Below are 18600 nucleotides of genomic sequence, written 5' to 3' on the forward strand. Positions count from 1 at the left end.
AAAAGAGTAAGGACGCAATCCTAACCCCTTATGCCACTTCTTTCCAGCACTGGCATAGCAGCGCCAATGGGATGTGTGCTGCATCCTGCAGATGGGTGGCACTCATGGAGGCCTCCTCAAAGTAAGGAAATGTTTGTTCCCATATCTCAGAGCTGCATTACCCTTATGTCAGTGCTGGAAAACACTGACATAAGGGGTTAGGATTGTGCCCTAAGCCAACTAAAATACAGTAACCTAAATAGGACAGAACAAGAGAATAAACTAGTTCAGTGGTTCCCAAACTTTTTAGAATCAGGATCCAACTGCAATCTTGGCCCCATGCCAAGACCACAAAATGCTGCTCCCCAGGCCTAAAAATATTACTTCTGGTTTTCTGAGACAACCGGAAGTGATGTTTTTAGACCTTCCGTGGCTTCCAGAACATCTTTTAAGGAGAGGGGCCTTAAGGAAAAAAAAAATATGGGTGGTGAGGAGCATTTTCCAACACCCCACTGGGTGGCACCCCAGGGTGTTTGCCCCCCTGAATCCCTAGGTATGCCAGTGTCAGGACCCACCTTTAAAAAAGTTTCACTTTATCAACCACTCAAACCTTTGTGCTATAATGGCGATAGGCAAGCAGTGCTCCTTCCCCAAGTAGCAGATTGTTTAACCCTTGATGCACATAGTCTAATCTGCCTTGTCAGCTTCGTGAACCACCAAAAATTGGGTTATGACCTACTGGTGGGTCACGGACCCACAGTTTGGTAATCACTGAAATAGAGTATGGAAAGAGAGAATAGACCTTTAAAAAAATTAAGACCTTAAAATGATTGAATATGACTACTGGTGAAATATGTAGGGTGAAAAAGAGAAAAGAAAGACGGTAGCAAGATTTCTAGTTTGAGAGAAGACAAAATACTAATGTCAGCAAGAGCTAAAGAAACAGAATGAAGACAAGTCTAGAGGAAAGATAAGGAATTCCATCTTGGAAAGATTTACCTTCAAAGTGTGAGCAGGCAGCCAAGAGGAAATAGCAAGAAGACAAGATAAAAGAGTAGTAAAGGGGGGGGGGAGTCAATGGAAGCCAAGAAATCAATATTGTCAGCATAGATATTTCTGCAAAAAGACAGAAGAATAGAATCCAAAGGACAAATAATAAAAACCAGAAGCCTGAATACACAAGCTTGAGAAACATCAGTGAGTGGAAGAATAGGGAAGATAAATGACAATTAAGAAAAAATGCAGAAAGGAGAATTGGAAAGACAGCAAAATAGCTCATTCAGCACTGTATCCTAAAGCCCATCCTCACACAAAGAAGAAAGTAACCACAGGAGAAGGTCAATTTAGAAGAAGAAGAACAAAATAGCCGTTGGTTAGGAATTATGTGCTCCCAGGCTCAGAAACACAGCAGAGACCTCATCAGTTCCCGCTGTGTGCTCCAGCATGAATCAGGCCTAGGGGGAGGGAAGCACACCATTCTAGTGTGGAGACAACAGGGTTGCTCATCTTGGCCTTGGTGCATTCATTTGAATTGAACTATTACTTCCATATTGTAGATATGGCTGAGGGGGAATGGCTTACCTAACACCACCTATCATGGCAGAGGTGAGATTTGAACTTAATAAGTGCTGATTAGCAGCTCAGGACCCAATCATATCCAACTTTCCAGCACAGGTGCAGCTATAATGCAACCCCAAGGTAAGGGAACAAATGTTCCCATACCTTAAGGAAGCCTCTATGACTGCTGCCCCACCAAAAGATGCAGTGCATGCTCCATTGGCACAGTTGCACTGGCACTGGAAAATAGGATAGGACCCTCAGTATCTTAGCCACTATATTACACTAGCTCCCAGACATGGTCTCATAGGTCACCAGCTATGATCCACCTTGGATGACTTTAAGGGCGCAATCCAAACCTGCGCTGGAGCAGGCAAGCCAGGAGGCTTGCGCCACATCCAACGCAGGTTCATTGGCTGCAGTGGCTCAGCCAGGGGCAAGGGGAAGCTCTTCCCCTTACCCCTGGGTAAGGGCTGCACACCCCAATGGGTCTCCTTGGACCTGTGCCACCTCTGGAGGTGGTGCAAGTCCGAGGAGAGCGGAGAGGCTGGAAGCCGGGTCCCATAACTGCCGGGTCCCAGGCCCGCCCCCGGCTCCCCGCGTGCCCGCCCCTGGGGCTGCCCTTTGCCCGCCCTCCCGCTGCCCAGAAACACCCCCTCCCACCCCTTCCCCATGCCCCCGCATGCCTACCTTTGCCGCTTGTGCTGGCGTGAGTGCACCGACATAAGCGGCAGTGTGGGAGCCACCGTGGAGGCTTCCGCCTGCCTCCGCGCGTTGGTGCATCTGAATGCGCCAATGCGGCTCCCACCCACAGAGGCACAAACGTGCCTTACAGCACATTTGCGACACTCCAGGGCCTCCTATGCCGGCATAGCTGCTGGTTAGGATTGCGCCCTTAGACAGTTAACTGGTCATCAGTTTATTTGTCCTATTCAGATAATCTACTTCTCCAATTATGTTCTGTGACACTCAGATTACATGGTTTGAGATATTGGAGAAGCAAATGACAGTACAACAGCATTTGGGTGAGGCATATCTCCATCTCCAATCCACATTAGCTTTCCAGTGGCTAATGCATATACATATAACATATATTACTCTGTTTACTCTACTACAGGTAGAGCCTGTAAAATCCACAGTTTTTACATCTGAAGATCTGATGCGGATCTGATGTTCCTCAGATCCGTGTTGAGCCAGACTCAGCCTCCCAACCCCTCTGAAGGCAGCCAGAGCTGTGCTCCAGTTGCCTCAGGAGGGCTTTCTGAAGCTTTCAGAGGCCACACACATCCGCCCATGGCCTCTGCGGGCTTCAGAATGGCTTGTAGAACCGAAAAAACATGACTTCCAGTTTCGTAAAGCACAGCTCTGAATACCTTCAAAGGATTTAAGGGAATGAAAACCATGGATTTCATTATCCATGGTTTTCAGTATCCACTGGAGGTCCAAAAACAGATCCCTTGCAGATACTGAGGCCCCACCTGTACTTATCTTGAGTATGACAAAGTTTGCAAAGTGCAGAATTCTTTGGATCCTGAAGTTCTGTTTCAAAATCCCCTGCTTCTCAAGTTGTGATCTCTCTAGTGAGGCAGTTCTTCTGAACTTCTGGGGGCATGGCTTGTCATTTTAAAAATCAGATTGCTGGACTTGTTGGAGGTAGATGCAGCTCAATTTTGCAAGACATTTCCTATGTTCTTAATTATAAACACCTCAAGCCATTTCATCTGACCTCTTAGTTTCATGCAATGCAAACTGATAAATGAAGTGCACTCAGGAGAAAAAAAGATGCTAATGAAATACAAAGATGTGCATCTTATTTAGTGTCTACATACACTCTAGTGCTTTCCCTTATAAAGTAATAAAGTATCAAAAGAGCCGGCAAACAAGTAAGCATTCAGCACTAATGATAGGTGTTCTGATTGAGACCAAACAGCCTGCTGTGAGAAAAGCCTCAGTATGTAAGTATTCTTGGTATACAAATGGGGGGGTCACTTTCCTTTCGAAACATTGTTTCCACCTAAGCTTTCACACAAGATCAAATACTGCCTTCCATTCTGGACACATACATCTTTGATCGTAATGGACTTGCAAATTCAAGAAGCTGACTCACAGTATGCTCCTGACGCTCAATTTTCCAAGTCAACAACAAAGCAGTTCATTTTGGTATAAAGTTGGATACTCTTACTTTGGTATACTTGAGTCTTGGAAGACTATGGTATCGTGCTCTGAAAAGTGGTTCTGGAACAGAGTGTCCTCTCCAGTGCACGAAGCCTGGGTAAAGTAGATATGGAGGATAGACTGTTACCCATGCAGCAAATCCCCCCTCTCCACGTTGCTGAAATGGTCCAAAGGAAAGGCAGAGGCCAATACGGTTGGTTCCAGCGACGTCGCAGGAGTTGCCAGAACGTGACTGTGTTCAGCCATGAACTGCCCCAGGGACTCCGGTTCTGGATTTTGCCTCGAGGTTGACTCCTGAAGCCTTTCTCATAACTGAATGTAGCCACAAGGCAGTGGAGGTTTGGGATCAGAGTTTTCCTTCTCTCAGATGAGCTGCCTTCCCAGGCTAACGAGTCCCATCTACCCGGTGGCTGTTTAGTCGCCTCTTACGACAAGTACAGCCAAACCGAGGGCCTATTCTTATCCCCAGGCCCCAGGGGATACTCTTATGTGCATATTAAATAAGGTTTAGAACTGGGACATCTGTCATTCGGCTGGCAAGAATAAAACCCAAACCTGTTGTAACAAATAACACCTAACAAAATGAGAAAACCTAAATTGTACACAAACATTATTATTAATTATTTAAAATACAATATTTATATAGTACTTTTCAACAAAACAAGCACCAATTTCCCCTCTTTTACTTGGACATTTATATAGAGTAATTTGCATCTATTTGAGAAAAAAAAATGATAGCCAAAATATTCAAATTCCCAGATGAATTAAGAACACTAGATACCTTGCATGCTAACAGCATTTGTTGAATTTGGCCATTGTTTAGGTGAATGAAGACAGACTTTGTACTTTCTTGTTCATGTCATCAGATTCTGTCTCTGTCCAAGCAACATATATTTATTAGGCCTAAACATGTTAACAAAAAAAGATGTTTGCATACATAAATATTTATTAAGGAAACTACTTTGTGAACTTTATTTTTGTTGAAAAGTGGTATATAAATATTCTTAATAATGATTTTTTAATGATGATTTATAGTTGATTATTTAGATTTATTGACCAAGCTATACATAAAGTACCAGATATAGAATAATGATGGCTTATTTATTATCAGAATTCCTTTGGTGAGTTTGAATTGTGGTGTGTTATGTGACTATATGTGCTATTTTGTTATTTGCATTTATGGAACATTGCAAGTGTCATGCTTTCCTTACACCAAAGGCATTTCCATGTAAGAAAATGTCTCAAAACCCAGTGTGGAACATCATAAATATTTATTTTAAATGATTTATATCCTCAACCTTTTCCTTTAATCCAAATCCCAAATTGGCTATGATGAGCACTAGCAAAAAGCATACACCTGAAGTGTGCCACAAAAGAGAGGCACACATGACAATCACATAAGCTAATCATATGGCCTTTCTTCTGCATTAAAGTTGTTTCTAAGTAGAAAAAAAAGATAATAAACATTGGAAGGAAATCTGTGAGCATGTGCATGTGGAAATGGGTCTCAATCTGTGGCCTGTGTAAGTGTACATAGAGTTTGAAATCTTTCCATGACTGTAGGTAGATTTGGTGAGTCAGCAGAGGAAGTAAGCTTGAGTACAAGTCCTATACCCTGTTAGGATTGTGGTGCCTAGAGCAATGATTAAAAATAGAACATATTCCGATAAGAGTATTACTCAAACGCTTTACTACTATAAGCCTGACTAAAGTATTTAGTACTAAAGTATTTAGTAAGCTTCGTAATGCATGTAACTTTGCACCTCAGCCCATAAAATATGCATTTATTGGCTCTGACTCAGTCCGAGGAAGCATTTTGTTTTCATAAATAATAAACTAATGAACACTCACTCCAAAGCTGCAGGTTAAAAAAAAAAAAAAAAAAAGGTCCTGTGTGGGATTTGTTGATTATTCCGATCAAGTTTTAAAATAATTATAAAACAAGTTGTTTGTAACAGAATGTCTGAAAATACCCAAAGGTAATTGTGAAAAATCAATGGCCATGAATAGTTTGACTGCATGCTTCATTTCCACCAGTCTCAATGGGGCAGGCACACCCCACTGTTCGATTGGGCCCCTTTATCCCTTGACACTTCTTCAGTGAAAATAAAGTCTTATATTAGAGTGGGATCTCATGACACAAATCAAAACTGATAACTGGAATTCAATAGTCAAGACTTACTACCAAATTGTGCTCACAGAGGAAAAAAGTTGATCTATGGGAAACTTTTGATTTAAACAGCACACTGCTATCCAGAAGCAAGAGCAGCTGAAAGCAACGATTCACAGAAAGCAGACCAAGTTCTGTGTATTTCAGAATGTAATATATTCTTTGGGAAATTAGCACTAATAGCTCATGTGGAGATAAAAATGGGCCAAGCTTCCCTTTGCTTCAGTAATGCCAAGAATGTACTCTGAACTAAAATAAACCAAAATGGGATTATATTTATAAATACATTGCCGAATTCATCCCCCATGACCCCAGTGAAACATTTCAGGGACAAGAAGAACGGATCTGGACATTTCTGCAATGAGTCTCTTCGCCATGCATTAATAAAAGTACTCACCTTTCAAGGTGGGCAGGCCTTTCGTTTTGGAAAGTGCTGGAATGCATTAGCGGTATCCATTATCAACTACTTTTGCCAGAAGTAGCATTCATTTCTCCTTGGTGCAGAATAAACAGAGTCTCAGAATTCTGGTATTAGCAGTCTAGATGTAAGAGATTCAACATCATGGTCAAGAGGAGTTCGCTGTATAAAGCACATGAAGTTTCTCTGAAGAAAAAAAAAAGATGACTAGATGAAAGACTAAGGAGTAGTGAACGACAGAAAGCCTGGTTGGTTTACAAGTGCTTGCATGAGAAAAGGTTAAAATTAGATTGACGAGCAAATGTGTTCACAGACTGCTGGCTGACAAATGGCAAAGCTATGCCAACGTATTACTTATACAGGAGATGTAGTGGAAGTAAGGAGGAGGAGGAGATCTATGTGCTAGTCGAATACATTCAAACTTACTGTAAACAAAGAATGCTCGGGTGGGCATAGCAGATGCTTGTTGGAGAGGCATACTTTTTACAGCAATGTGTAGTCAGATCAGTGGCTGACTGGACAGAGAGATGACTCATTTTTTTGTGGACAAGTCAAGTGGGATAGCTTTGTTATCCTATTGATGGTAAAGTTCCTGTCAGATAAGTTACTGGCAGCCGGCTGATAAACCTGTTTCACTGAACGACTGTGACTAAAGGCCTTTCTCTGCCACAGAAAATGCTTTCAGATCAAGGGAACACAGGATGAACAGATCAGAATTTTCTTTAGTACTTGTGACTACACATTCAGCCCCCACGCACAGAACATCTTAGAGAAGATTCTGAACCTTTTTGTTGAATTTGGAGGATTACTTGCACTTCAGCCTGCACTGTGTGCATGAATATAGATATTAATATATCTATATGAATATGCATAGTATACACTATACCAGTGGTTCTCAAACTGTGGGTCTCGACCTGATTTTTGGTGAGTTGCAAAACTGACAGGTTGATTGCTGACAAGGAAAATATATGGAGCCCTATGGGAACCGAAATGGAGCAGCATGTGTACTCACAAGTAGGGTCAGGCTAATTTGAAGGGCAGGCCAAGAGGAACACAGTGCCATCAGAATGGTCCTGATTTGATGAATGAAGGCCCCAACAAACTCTCAAGTAATCCCTCCCCCTTCAAGCAGGCAAGGAAAATGTATTGAGCCCTCTGGAAAGTGAGATTGAGCTAGATGTGTACACTTACTTGTGAGTAGGCAAACATGCCTTGGCTCTTCTTGAAGGCCAGGAGAAGAGGAATACTTCCAGGCCACCGATCTGATGAACGTGGATATCAACGTTCCAGAAGGTGGTCCCTCCGTCATAGTAAAAGGGATAAACACAGGTCTGAGAGGCTGGTAAAGTGAAACTTTTAAAATAAAAGTCTTGTAAAGCTAAGTGGGTTTTGATAATGGTTTAAAAAGTGGATCCCAGTGCTAAAACATTTGGGAACCACTGCACTATACTGTACTATTACTACTGTTCTGAATCAGAAATATGGCAGGTGCTGTTGAGATCAGCATACAGAAATGGCATAATCCCTACCCTGAGAGTTCATAAACTAAAGAGCTGATCACACATTCTTGTTTATCATTTTATGATTGCAACTTTAAGGGACAAACCATGAGTGTCAGTTTGTACATTCAGTGACAAGAGTCACCACACAAGGGGGATCAAGCAATGAACAATCATGTGTAAATAAAAGGTAACAGAATAGAGAATGATTGCCTCAGAAGTAGTTCAGATGATACTTCTAGTGCCTAGCTGATCCAATGCATTAAAAAACGCATGTGCTCACATCCACTGTTCCCACACACACACACACACACATGATAAAGCTAAGAAGATCTGGCACACCAAAAAGTGAGGGAGCATCATTTTCACAATGCATTCCCTGTGCAAACATCCACAAAGAGGCAGATTTTGTAAGTATTGTCTGTACCAGAGCAGAATTGTTCAGCCATTTCTATAATCCAAGGCACAGCCATTAAAAGTGAACAATAGGAAAGAGAATCTGGAATACAATTCCACTTTAAACCATTCCTCTCCTTTTGGTCTGAATTCTGATCAAAATTGGTCCCATTCTAGATTTGCTTTCCTCTACAAAATCAAATCCAATTCTAGACCTCCAACTGAATTCAGAGAATCATTAGTTATAAAACAAAACATGCCAGAGTAAAGTGAGAATTTCTTTGAACTGCTGGTCGTCCACCATCTTGTCACCAGAGAGCAAGAGACAAAACCTCTACTGTTTAATCCTTAAACATCCTGTACTTTAAGGATTTATCCTGTAGTACTCATGCTCAGTAGAGGTTTTGTCTCTTGCTGTCTGGTGACAAGATGGTGGACGACCAGTAGTTCAAAGAAATTCTCACTTTACTCTGGCATGTTTTGTTTTGTAGCAAATGATTCTCAGAGTTCACCTGGAGGTCCTTCCAAACATAAGGATGCAGACCATAGAAGCTCTTTATCTGGCTTTGGGATCTCCCAGCACCACCATGAGCTACTGTCAGCTGCTGAGCTGTACTAAGGTGTCACTGCTGAAAGGGCAGCCAGCATGATCATTGGGCTCTCCCATATGTTGAATATATGATCATGATTTGTGTATTTTCTCTTCTGTCATTTGTAGCCGAGTTGCTAAGAGAGAGAAAAGTGTTTATTTCTGGTCATGTCCTGCTTAATGACATCACTTCCAGTCCTCAGCAGGCATCATGAATGCTATTTGGTCCACTGTGAGAAATGAGTTTGCCTCCCCTGGTATAATCTATATGTCTGCAGAAGATTTAAGGGTAAGGAAAAAGTCTGAGAGCAGTAAGAAGGTTCAGTAGCCTTTATGTAGGTGGGGCTTCCCAGAATGTGAATAATGGCAGACAAGAAAAGAAGAAAATGGGTATCAAAACTAACATGGCCCCTCAAATGGTCCAACATAGCAAACCCCAGTCTTTGTTCCAACCCCTTTGCCTTCCTTTGGGTTAAATTTAATTATAATTATTTAATTTATTTATTGTCAAATAGCCACACTGTACTAGCTGCAGATTTCCACTGCTAAATTTCTTTCTTCCGATTTATATTTCTTCCTGTTGGTCAAACAATGAAATCCAAATCTTAATTCAAGGCATACTTGTGAGAGCGTCTTCTCTCCTATAAACCACTAGACTACGTTCTTGTACATTCATTTTGGAAATGAACGGAACCCAAACCAATGGTGTCCATTCAGTCCTGAAACCAATGGGCTTGGAAACAAGTGAGAGTTTGTTGGGGGGCAGTGGAGATGGTCATATTTTTCATGGTGGTGGCCACTTTTTAACCGAAGTGGGGCACACAGATTATAGCAGCTATAGATCGGGGTGCTCAAAGTTTTTGGCAGGAGGGCCACAACATCTCTCTGACACTGTGTCGGGGGCCAGAAAAAAAAGAATTAATTTACATTTCAAATTTAAATAAATTTACATAAATGAATATATTAGAGACCGAAAATGAACGAATGAATTCCATCCAGTTTATGATCCCATCCACCCTAGTAAGGGGTGGGGGGTCTTCATGCCAGCTTATGATCCCATTCACACACACACACACACACACACAAACATGAAGGGGGGATCTTCCACACTTTCACATACCTGCCTGCTCACCTGCCCCCTCGCCCTCCCCTCCTTCGTTTGCCTGGGCTGCCTACCTGCCTGCCCATGTGCTGCTGCTGCCGCCTGCCTGCCTGGCCGGCCAGCCAACCAGCCCTCCCTCGCTCCAGAGGGAGACGTGCTGCGAGCTGGGCTGGGTTCCCCTCCCTTGTGATCTCTCTCTCTCCCCTGGCTCAGGTGGCAGGAGGAGAGGAGAGGGGAGGGGAGCTGAGCCAAACAGAGCAGAGCAGAGCCTAGCCCAGCCCCTGGGCAAGAAAGGAGACTAGCACGCAAGCACGCAGGGTCTTTTATAGTGGGAAGTAACGTGAGACCTGCACGTCTCCCGTTACCTTCCCACTATAAAAGGCCCTGCAAGCCGGCTGGGCTCGTCTTTCCTTCGCTGCCACTGAGCTCAGCAGCAGAGAGGGAAAACAAGGCACAGAGCTCATGCGACGGCCAGCGCGGGCTGGGGTGAGGGCCGAGTGCCCATTGGAGGTGGGGGGGACCCCCTGGGGGCCAGATGGGGACCTCCAGCGGGCCGCAAGTGGCCCGCGGGCCGGGATTTGGGCACCCCTGCTATAATGAGCTGCCAGCACACACAAAAACAATATTATATATCTATATCTATATAAAATGAACATCTATCTATATCTATCTATATATAGAATCTACCAATCAATCAATACAACTAAAATTAACAAACACAAACACACAAAACCTTAAACATATAATAACACAATTACACACCCTAAAACAGTTCTAAAAATGAAAGAAATGAAAAACAAAAATTAGTCTGACCACTATGAATGGGATCCTGCAAAAAAAGGGTGCGCCTAAATAATAATGTAACCTGAAAAAACAGAGCCCTGAAAAATATCACTCCCTAACTCCTAAAATTAAATGTATAATCCTAAATGCATTGTAATCCAAATGTGTATTACAGTTCACATTATATCTCACCCCCACTGCAACCCATGGAGGCAAAGTTATCAACCATTTATCAGAACCTTTAGGGCTTCTTAATATTGCACCAAACTCATCACAATTTTCTTTTTTTTCAGGACTGATGTTCTTAACAGACAAGTGGCCTGACCTACCCATGGCTGCTATTACATGCCTCAGCAATGTGTTTTCAATGTACAGGTATACATATATTTACAGTAACAAAAGGCTACTATTCTCAGATTCATGTGACAAATGTTGAAGAACAAATTCATTGTCGAAACTGAAGGAACAAGTTTTTAATATTTCTGAATGTAGCATGTAATTTGAGGGGGATTGATAGCTGAAGAAAACACAGGTCATGGTTCAGGATGTGGACTCACCTCCCTGCATTACAATCTCTACACACGAACTGGAGGTTGTCCATGACTTTGTGTACCTTGGCTCAAAGATCTTCGACACTCTTTCTCTCGAAACTGAGCTAAACAGATGCATCAGCAAAGCAGCTACCATGTTTTCCAGACTCGCAAAGAGAGTCTGGTCCAACAAGAAGCTGATGGAACATATCAAGATCCAGGTCTACAGAGCTTGCATCTTGAGTACACTTCTGAACTGCAGCGAGTCATGGACTCTTCGCTCACAACAGGAGAAGCTGAACGCTTTCCACATGCACTGCGTCTGACGCATCCTCGGTAGGACAAAGTTCCAAACAACACAGTCCTGGAACGAGCTGGAATCCCCAGCATGCATACACTGCTGAAACAGAGACGCCTGCATTGGCTTGGTCATGTTGTGAGAATGGGCGATGGTTGTATCCCAAAGGATCTCCTCTATGGAGAACTTGTGCAGGGAAAACGTCTTACGGGTAGACCATAGTTGCGATACAAGGATATCTGCAAGAGGGATCTGAAAGCCTTAGGAATGAACCTCAACAGACCTTGGCCTCTGAGCATTCTGCTTGGAGGCAGGCTGTGCAGTATGGCCTTTCCCAGTTTGAAGAGACACTTTGCCAACAGACTGAGGCAAAGAAGGAAGACCCATAGCCAGGGAGACAGACCATGGACACACTACACTTGCTCCCAGTGTGGAAGGGATTGTCACTTCTGAATTGGCCTTTTCAGCCACACTAGACGCTGTGCCAGAACCACCATTCAGAGCGCGATACCATAGTCTTTCGAGACTGAAGGTTGCCAACAACAGATAGCTGGGATAAAATTCCTTTGGCATTGACATGAAAAATGATCAGTGTCACCCCTAGAGCATCTGTTGGGCAGGAAATTTGGCTTTTCAACCCATTTGCGACTGATACTCCTGCCTTAAGGTTTTTGACAGAAATGGAAGAGCTTTTTTATTATGACCACCAGAGGGCCATTTTGGGCTTTATGTTTAGCAGTCCAAGGAGGAATATGGAACATTGGTTACAGAAGAGATCTTGCTGAACTTGGCTGGTTTTGATTTTACTCATGTGTTATGCTATATTTGAAATGATTTCAGCAGAACCATTCTCCAAGTCTCCAAATCTGGAGTTCTAGTTTATATTTTTCAAATTAGAGCAGCCCTTCATCCCAGTGTTTTTAATCAGGGATACTTTTAGATACTTTTTAAAAGAATGAAAAATAATTGAATTTGGCAATTTGAAAATTGCTATTAATTAAAATTAATCAAAAAAGGGTTTTTTTTTCTCCTAACATAGCCTTGACTAGTCAGAATTTCTGAACCAAAATCTAATGATGTTCAAACATTCAAACTGGAATTCTAAGGTATTTTTTTCTAAGGAAAAAATTCTGATTTTTACCTTAGTGTAAAATGTCAGTCTGGAAAAAAATTCAATTGACTTGTAATGTTGGTCACTCTTGGAGCTTTATTTCTCTGCCTTACCATGTTGGCCCCCAGGCATTGTTCTTTGTATTAGTCATGGCTGAAACACTTGAAAAACTTGGCTGAAAAACTTGAAAATCCCAGGGCAAATGAAAGTTTTAGACATAGATGGGGGGGAGAGCAGCACATTAAAATGTTTCCAAGAACCAGTTGAATGTAACGAACAAACGGAGAAAACTGTTCCTAATACAGAAAAAAATATTACAAAAGAGGCTCTGATTCCATAATTCACCAAATAAATGAGAGTTTAATAAAGAGAAAGGGTTATCATTAAAGAATAACAGGCGGCCCAATCCTACTTACTCCAGCCAGCGTTGTAGCATCTCTTCCACTGACTGCTGTAAAGCAGCTCCAGAGCAACATGGAGATAGTGACAGCAGACACAAAGCGATGGGAAAGGCAGGAGGTGGAAGTTGAGGGTGGAATGGGGTAGGGGATGGGCACATCTGATCCAGGAAGGGGGCTGGTTCAGTGGTTGCTGAATCCTAATCTCCTTCCTGGACCTGATCCCGCAGCGCAGGTTCACAGAGACCTGTGCCAGCTATTTACCGAACCCAGGTTTGAATAAACACTCCACTGTGCCATGGAGGCTTACCCCAAGGTAAGGAAATAATTGTTTCCTTACCTAGAGGAGACCTCTGCATCTGTCCCCACCCCTGGATACAGCTGTTGCCATTCCAGCACAGCTGCATCAGCAGGGGGAAGAATGGGACTGGACTCTAACTTGTATTGGGATCAAAAGTCGGGGGAGGGGGGAAGACGGATGAGGACACACAAGTACAGGTTGAATCTCATTATTCTCAAGTTCTGTTCCCAGAACTCAAGTGGATGGCAAAAATGCACTAAAGCAAATCAATTTAAAAAACAAAGTCCCTTTGATCCGTTGATTTAAAAACAGCCTTGCTGACCTTTGTGATGTTAAGATAGAGTCATTAAGAGAACAATCCAACAATCAGTCTCCAGGCTCTTAGAAAGGATTATCTTTCTTCCATGTGTTCAGGGGGAAGGGAGGGGGTCCCTTGGAGAATGATTGATGGATTGTCAGCTGGCTGCCCTTTAACTATTGTAAAGGACTGTTTTCCTTTAACTTAAAGGGCCCTTCTCATCATGTTGAGATAAAAATCTCTACAATAGTAAGAAAAGCATTTTAAAGGGGTGCATTTCCCCCCTTCTCCAGGGATCATCACATTCCTTCTCATTTGCAGTGGCCATTCATGTTGAGTCAAATCCGTGTATAACAAGGTTGGACCTGTATGCCAAATGAGTTAAAAGACATTGTAGCACTTTTATCCAGTTCTTTCAAAAGTATTTCCTCCAGCCAATTTTTTCCCTCCAGTGTAGGATGGATAAATTCTGCTTCTGGAAACCATGGAAGGTAATGCTGTGTTCTATATTGTAAGATATTTCTCTATAGACATTTGCTTTTCTTTCTTTCTAATGACAGGCCTCTAAATAGATACTGCAGACATATAAATGCAGAAACAGTGCCTTGTTGAATATTAATAAAATGTAGTTGCCCTCTAGTGGCTAATGAGAGTAAAGCTTTCCAAACCCATTCCCTTTTGGGGAAGAGGAGAATGTGTTTATTCCATGCCGTTACCCCTCTGTATTCCCAAAATAGCTCAGAGGAAAATTCTATCCTGCTGCTAAGATGAAGGCACTTCTGGGATATGCAGCCCTAAAGGCAAAAGAGCCTTTTGAGAAGGGAATGTTTTCACATTTGCCCTCAAGTCCCCCTCATATTTATGTTTAGGAATTCACATCAGCTTTCATAAAGGATCTCTCTCTTTGTACGTTCTTGTGCGGGTCATGTGACTACCATCTGGAATCAATGAGATTCACATTTACTGGTTGCAAATACAGGCGGTGTTGTGTTCTCTTTGTCCTGAACTGCTTTCCCATAGATAACTGGAGGATTATTTCATCAGCAAAATATTTGCAAGAAGGGAATTGACTGGAACTGATCAAAAGCTTCTTCCTCCCCCCCTTTTCTACTAAAGGAATATCCTTCTCTCAACAGTCTCTACACTTCTAACATCGCCTTAAGAATGTGTGATGAATCCTCTATGCTTAGGTCAAGTTTTCAACATGTGAAGTAACTGTTCAGTTTTACTTCCCTGTCAATCATGGGCCATAACAGAAATGTAAAATGCAATCGATAAAAAACCAGAACATGTCTTTCAGTAAAATACCTGAGTGCAAATAAACTGAAAGGCTTTTACACAGAGGAAGGTCAATACTTGTTCTCTGCTCCCCCAAAGTGCAGGGCTAGATCTAATGGGTTTAAGTTATAGAAAGATAGATTTTGATTTGAACATTAGGAAAACTTCACAGTGGTAAGACTCAAACAATAAAAGAGATTACTGGGGGGGGGGAGATGTCTCTCCTTCCTTGGAGGTCTTCAGGCAGAGACTAGTAACCCAGCTGTTGGGTTTTCTCTAGTTCTGGATTTCCTGCATTGATCTAGGAGTTGTACTAGATGCCCTGCAAAGCCCCCTCCAACTCTGTAATTCTATGACCATTTCAGTTGGCAAGAGGCACATCAGAATGTAACACCTGGTATGGTTCAAAAGGCATTCTGAATAAGAGGTTCTCCAGGTAGCATTAAGATTTTTTTTCTGGAGCATTTGGAGGATTTCTTGAAGTAGATAATTGCTTTTCTAGGAAAGGTTGAACCAGCAATAACCTCTCAAGCAATTTCTGATCCAAGCACTATGATGTTGCATGTTTACTTACAACCAATACCAGCAGATAGAAACAAAGGAGCACAGCCCACTCAGAATAAAAACAGCACTGGAATGTTACATACCTGCACTCTATTTTGCAAGCCTGTGTTCTACAAGCAAATTAACACCATTTTGGTGTTAATCTAACGCAAAAAAGCATTCAGCAATGTAGCATCGCATGTGAGGTTCACTTGGTGAGAAAATATGTTTTGCTTGAACAAAATATGAACCTAAGTACAAACTATGTGGAATTCATAGTTCATGAAGAGTTCCTGTCAGGAGAAAAGTGCCAAGCAAATCTGACTTGATAACCCTGATTTCCAAAGGTGGACTTCTCCAAAATGAGACTAGTGCTAGTTAGAAAGAAGCTGAAAGAGACATTAAAAAGGGTCAAATCTCTCCAGAGTGTATGGAGGCTGTTTAAAACAATAATAGAAGCCCAGCTTGAGTGTATACCACGAGGGAGAAAGGGCTCTGCTAAGTGTAGGAGGGTGCCAGCATGACTGACTATAAAGAGGAGGGAGGCTTCCTTCTATAAGAAGTCTTACCTTAATGAGGAAAAAAACCCCCCACAAATTCTAAGAAAAGAAATGTAAAAAGACAATGCAAGAGGCTAAGAATGATTTTGAGGAGCTCATGGCCAACAACATTCAGGAAATAACAAAAGCCAACGTGTTGTAATAGTGAGAGACTTTACAGGGACTTGAAAGAACCAGGTAGAAATTCCTGCTCAGCGAAGTAGCTCACCAGTAAAATTATTCTTATTTTAATGTACCTCACAGGGTTGTTGCAAGGATAAAATGGCCCTGCCAACACCAGTTGTTTTGTACTAACTTCACATAAGAACAAGTTGGTATGAACTAACAATGGGTTGATGGGCTGAACCCAGGGAATAGTAACCAAGAAGAGAGATCCTGTAAACCAAGTAGATAAAAAAATGAAAACATTAAATGTGGAAGCTGTGAAGAAGGCAAATACCATGCATGTTATAAGGAAAGCTAATTTATGTTTATCTCTGAATGCCAGATGCAAGGGAGTGGCAACACGGTACGGCTATCTCGAGTGCTTCCTGAGCTATCTGGTGGGCCACTGTGACACAGTAAGCTGGACTAGATGAGCCCTTGGCCTGAACCTGGAGGGCTCTTTTCATGTTCTTAAAGGGGTTGAAAAGAAAACGGCAAGTATTACTATGTCTTTATAAAAAATAGATTGCAGTCAAATTCTGAATACTGTGTGCAGTTCACCCCCCCCCCCCCAAAGCATATGAGAGCTGGAAACTTTGCAGAAGAAGGCAACCAAGCTGATAGTGGGATTGGAGCATCCTATGAGGATTCATTTGTCCCTAAGTAGGGCTAGATGGACTTTTGGTCTGATCCAGTAGGGTCCTTCTCATGTTGGTACAAGCACAACAAAAAGAGCAGCAGTCATGCACTGCTGTTTTCTGAAGCTCACCCCCCCCCCCCCAAAAAAAATTGGGAAATAGCCACAGAGTGTGCTATGGGATAATCCTGCATTTCTCAATGGGACCATCATTCTCACACTCTTCTCTACTTCTGCAATTTTTTTCGTTGATAAATGGGGGATGCCATTGGAGATGCCACAGAATCTCCAAATCATCAGTAGGCTTATCATGTCCATATGGGCTTCAGCACACACACAATCTTGCCAACCGCTGATGCCAGACCTGAGAACAGCAAAATCTTCTACCAATGCAAGTGTGGTTATCTCAGCCATGCCCAAAATGAAGGTAAAATGACAATTTATATATGGTGAAGTTACAGTACCTAAAGGAACATGTATATATAATTTATAAGAAGGAGAGGGACAGAATTAGATCACTCAGTGCCTCTTTGGATTTTATTTACCTGGCAGCCCAGTTAAAATAAGTGTAACAGAGTATGACTTCGGCTGGAAAAGGAATGTTTTCAAACATTGCCTGTGTCCCTTTGTGGCAACAGAGGTCTAGAAGATGGGTGAAAGAAGTGCTATTCCTTCTATACCTGCCTTCTACCCATCAAGAGACCAGCGCACAAGAGTTCACCAACAAATCTCTTCCTCACTCATCACTTCCTTCTGCTCTACTGTTTGATTTAGAAGTTGAAGGGGAAACAAAGCACCCTCAGAATTGGCTTTCTAGAGTATACTTGCAATTTGCTTAGAGCAGCCATTTTCAATCACTGTGCCGTGGCATACTGGTGTGCCGCGAGTGGTCCACAGGTGTGCCACAGGAACTTGGGGGAAGGTCATTTATTAATAGGGCCAATGGGAGATGTGAGCCCCCACTGGCAGTATGGTGTGCCTTGTCAATTGTCAAAAACTTGGTGGTGTACCTTGACCATTTTAGTGCCTTGTCAGTGTGCCATGAGATGTAAAAGGTTGAAAATCACTGGCTTAGAGAGTCAGACTCCTCCTGTCTTGATTGTCTCTCTGAGCGAACAGTGTGGTACACCAGAACATGCACCAAACCTGCACAAGGGATTATATCTGGGAAACAGCCTCCACTATACTTGCCCACACCATCCATCTTATTTTTTTTACTAGTATTAAAACAAAGAACGGACCACAGATGTCCCGTGTTCATGTGACTTGTGCTAAATTTCTAGGATTTTAAGACATTGGTAGGTCTGGAATATCTGAACACTGTTAAGTCAGATACAGTTATACCAGTTGGTCATTTCTATCTATTGCCACTTAAGAAAATTTCACTTTTCTTGAAAATAATGCATGGTAGTTGGAAAAATTTAATATCAATTTCATTTAAGCATCCACAAATGCTGAAAGCAAATGTAATACATTTCTAAGCTTCTAAGAATGACAGAAAAGCTTCTAGATTCCCTTTGCTGTAAAACAAAAGAATTCAGTCATATTTTATTTTTTGGACTTTTTTATTCAAAAGTTTTCAAAAGAAACAAAACAGAAAAAAGCTAACAATCTAATCAAATGTACAGTTCAAAAAAGTCTTTTGGCATTTTCCAACAAGTCCTAGGAAACAAAATGACAGAGTTATCTTGAACCGGACAAATAAGTTACCACTGGCAAGTTTGTGGCACTAGTAAAACAAAAATAAAAAATTAACTCTCTTGATCATATAGATATCTCTATGAAAATCTTTTTTTTCAATCTGTACAAAAGGTCTTTCTTCATAAATTATTTT

The 18600-nt window shown here is 42.0% G+C and overlaps 1 protein-coding gene across 3 annotated transcripts in view; it reads right to left on the reverse strand.

Annotated features, from left to right (window-relative positions):
- Nucleotides 1–6777, reverse strand: part of ITGB6 (integrin subunit beta 6) — an 85180-nt gene extending 78403 nt beyond the window's left edge. For 2 of the 3 annotated variants that reach the window (XM_066612069.1, XM_066612071.1), the window contains exon 1: nt 6279–6558. The gene's annotated coding sequence lies outside the window, so the exon portion shown is untranslated. Of the gene's footprint in view, nt 1–6278; nt 6559–6725 lie in introns of those variants that run through there. The other variant, XM_066612070.1, reaches the window with a different exon arrangement.
- Nucleotides 6778–18600: the final 11823 nt, after the last annotated feature.

The sequence above is a fragment of the Tiliqua scincoides genome, chromosome 1, assembly GCF_035046505.1.
Source record: "Tiliqua scincoides isolate rTilSci1 chromosome 1, rTilSci1.hap2, whole genome shotgun sequence".
Lineage (NCBI taxonomy): Eukaryota > Metazoa > Chordata > Lepidosauria > Squamata > Scincidae > Tiliqua > Tiliqua scincoides.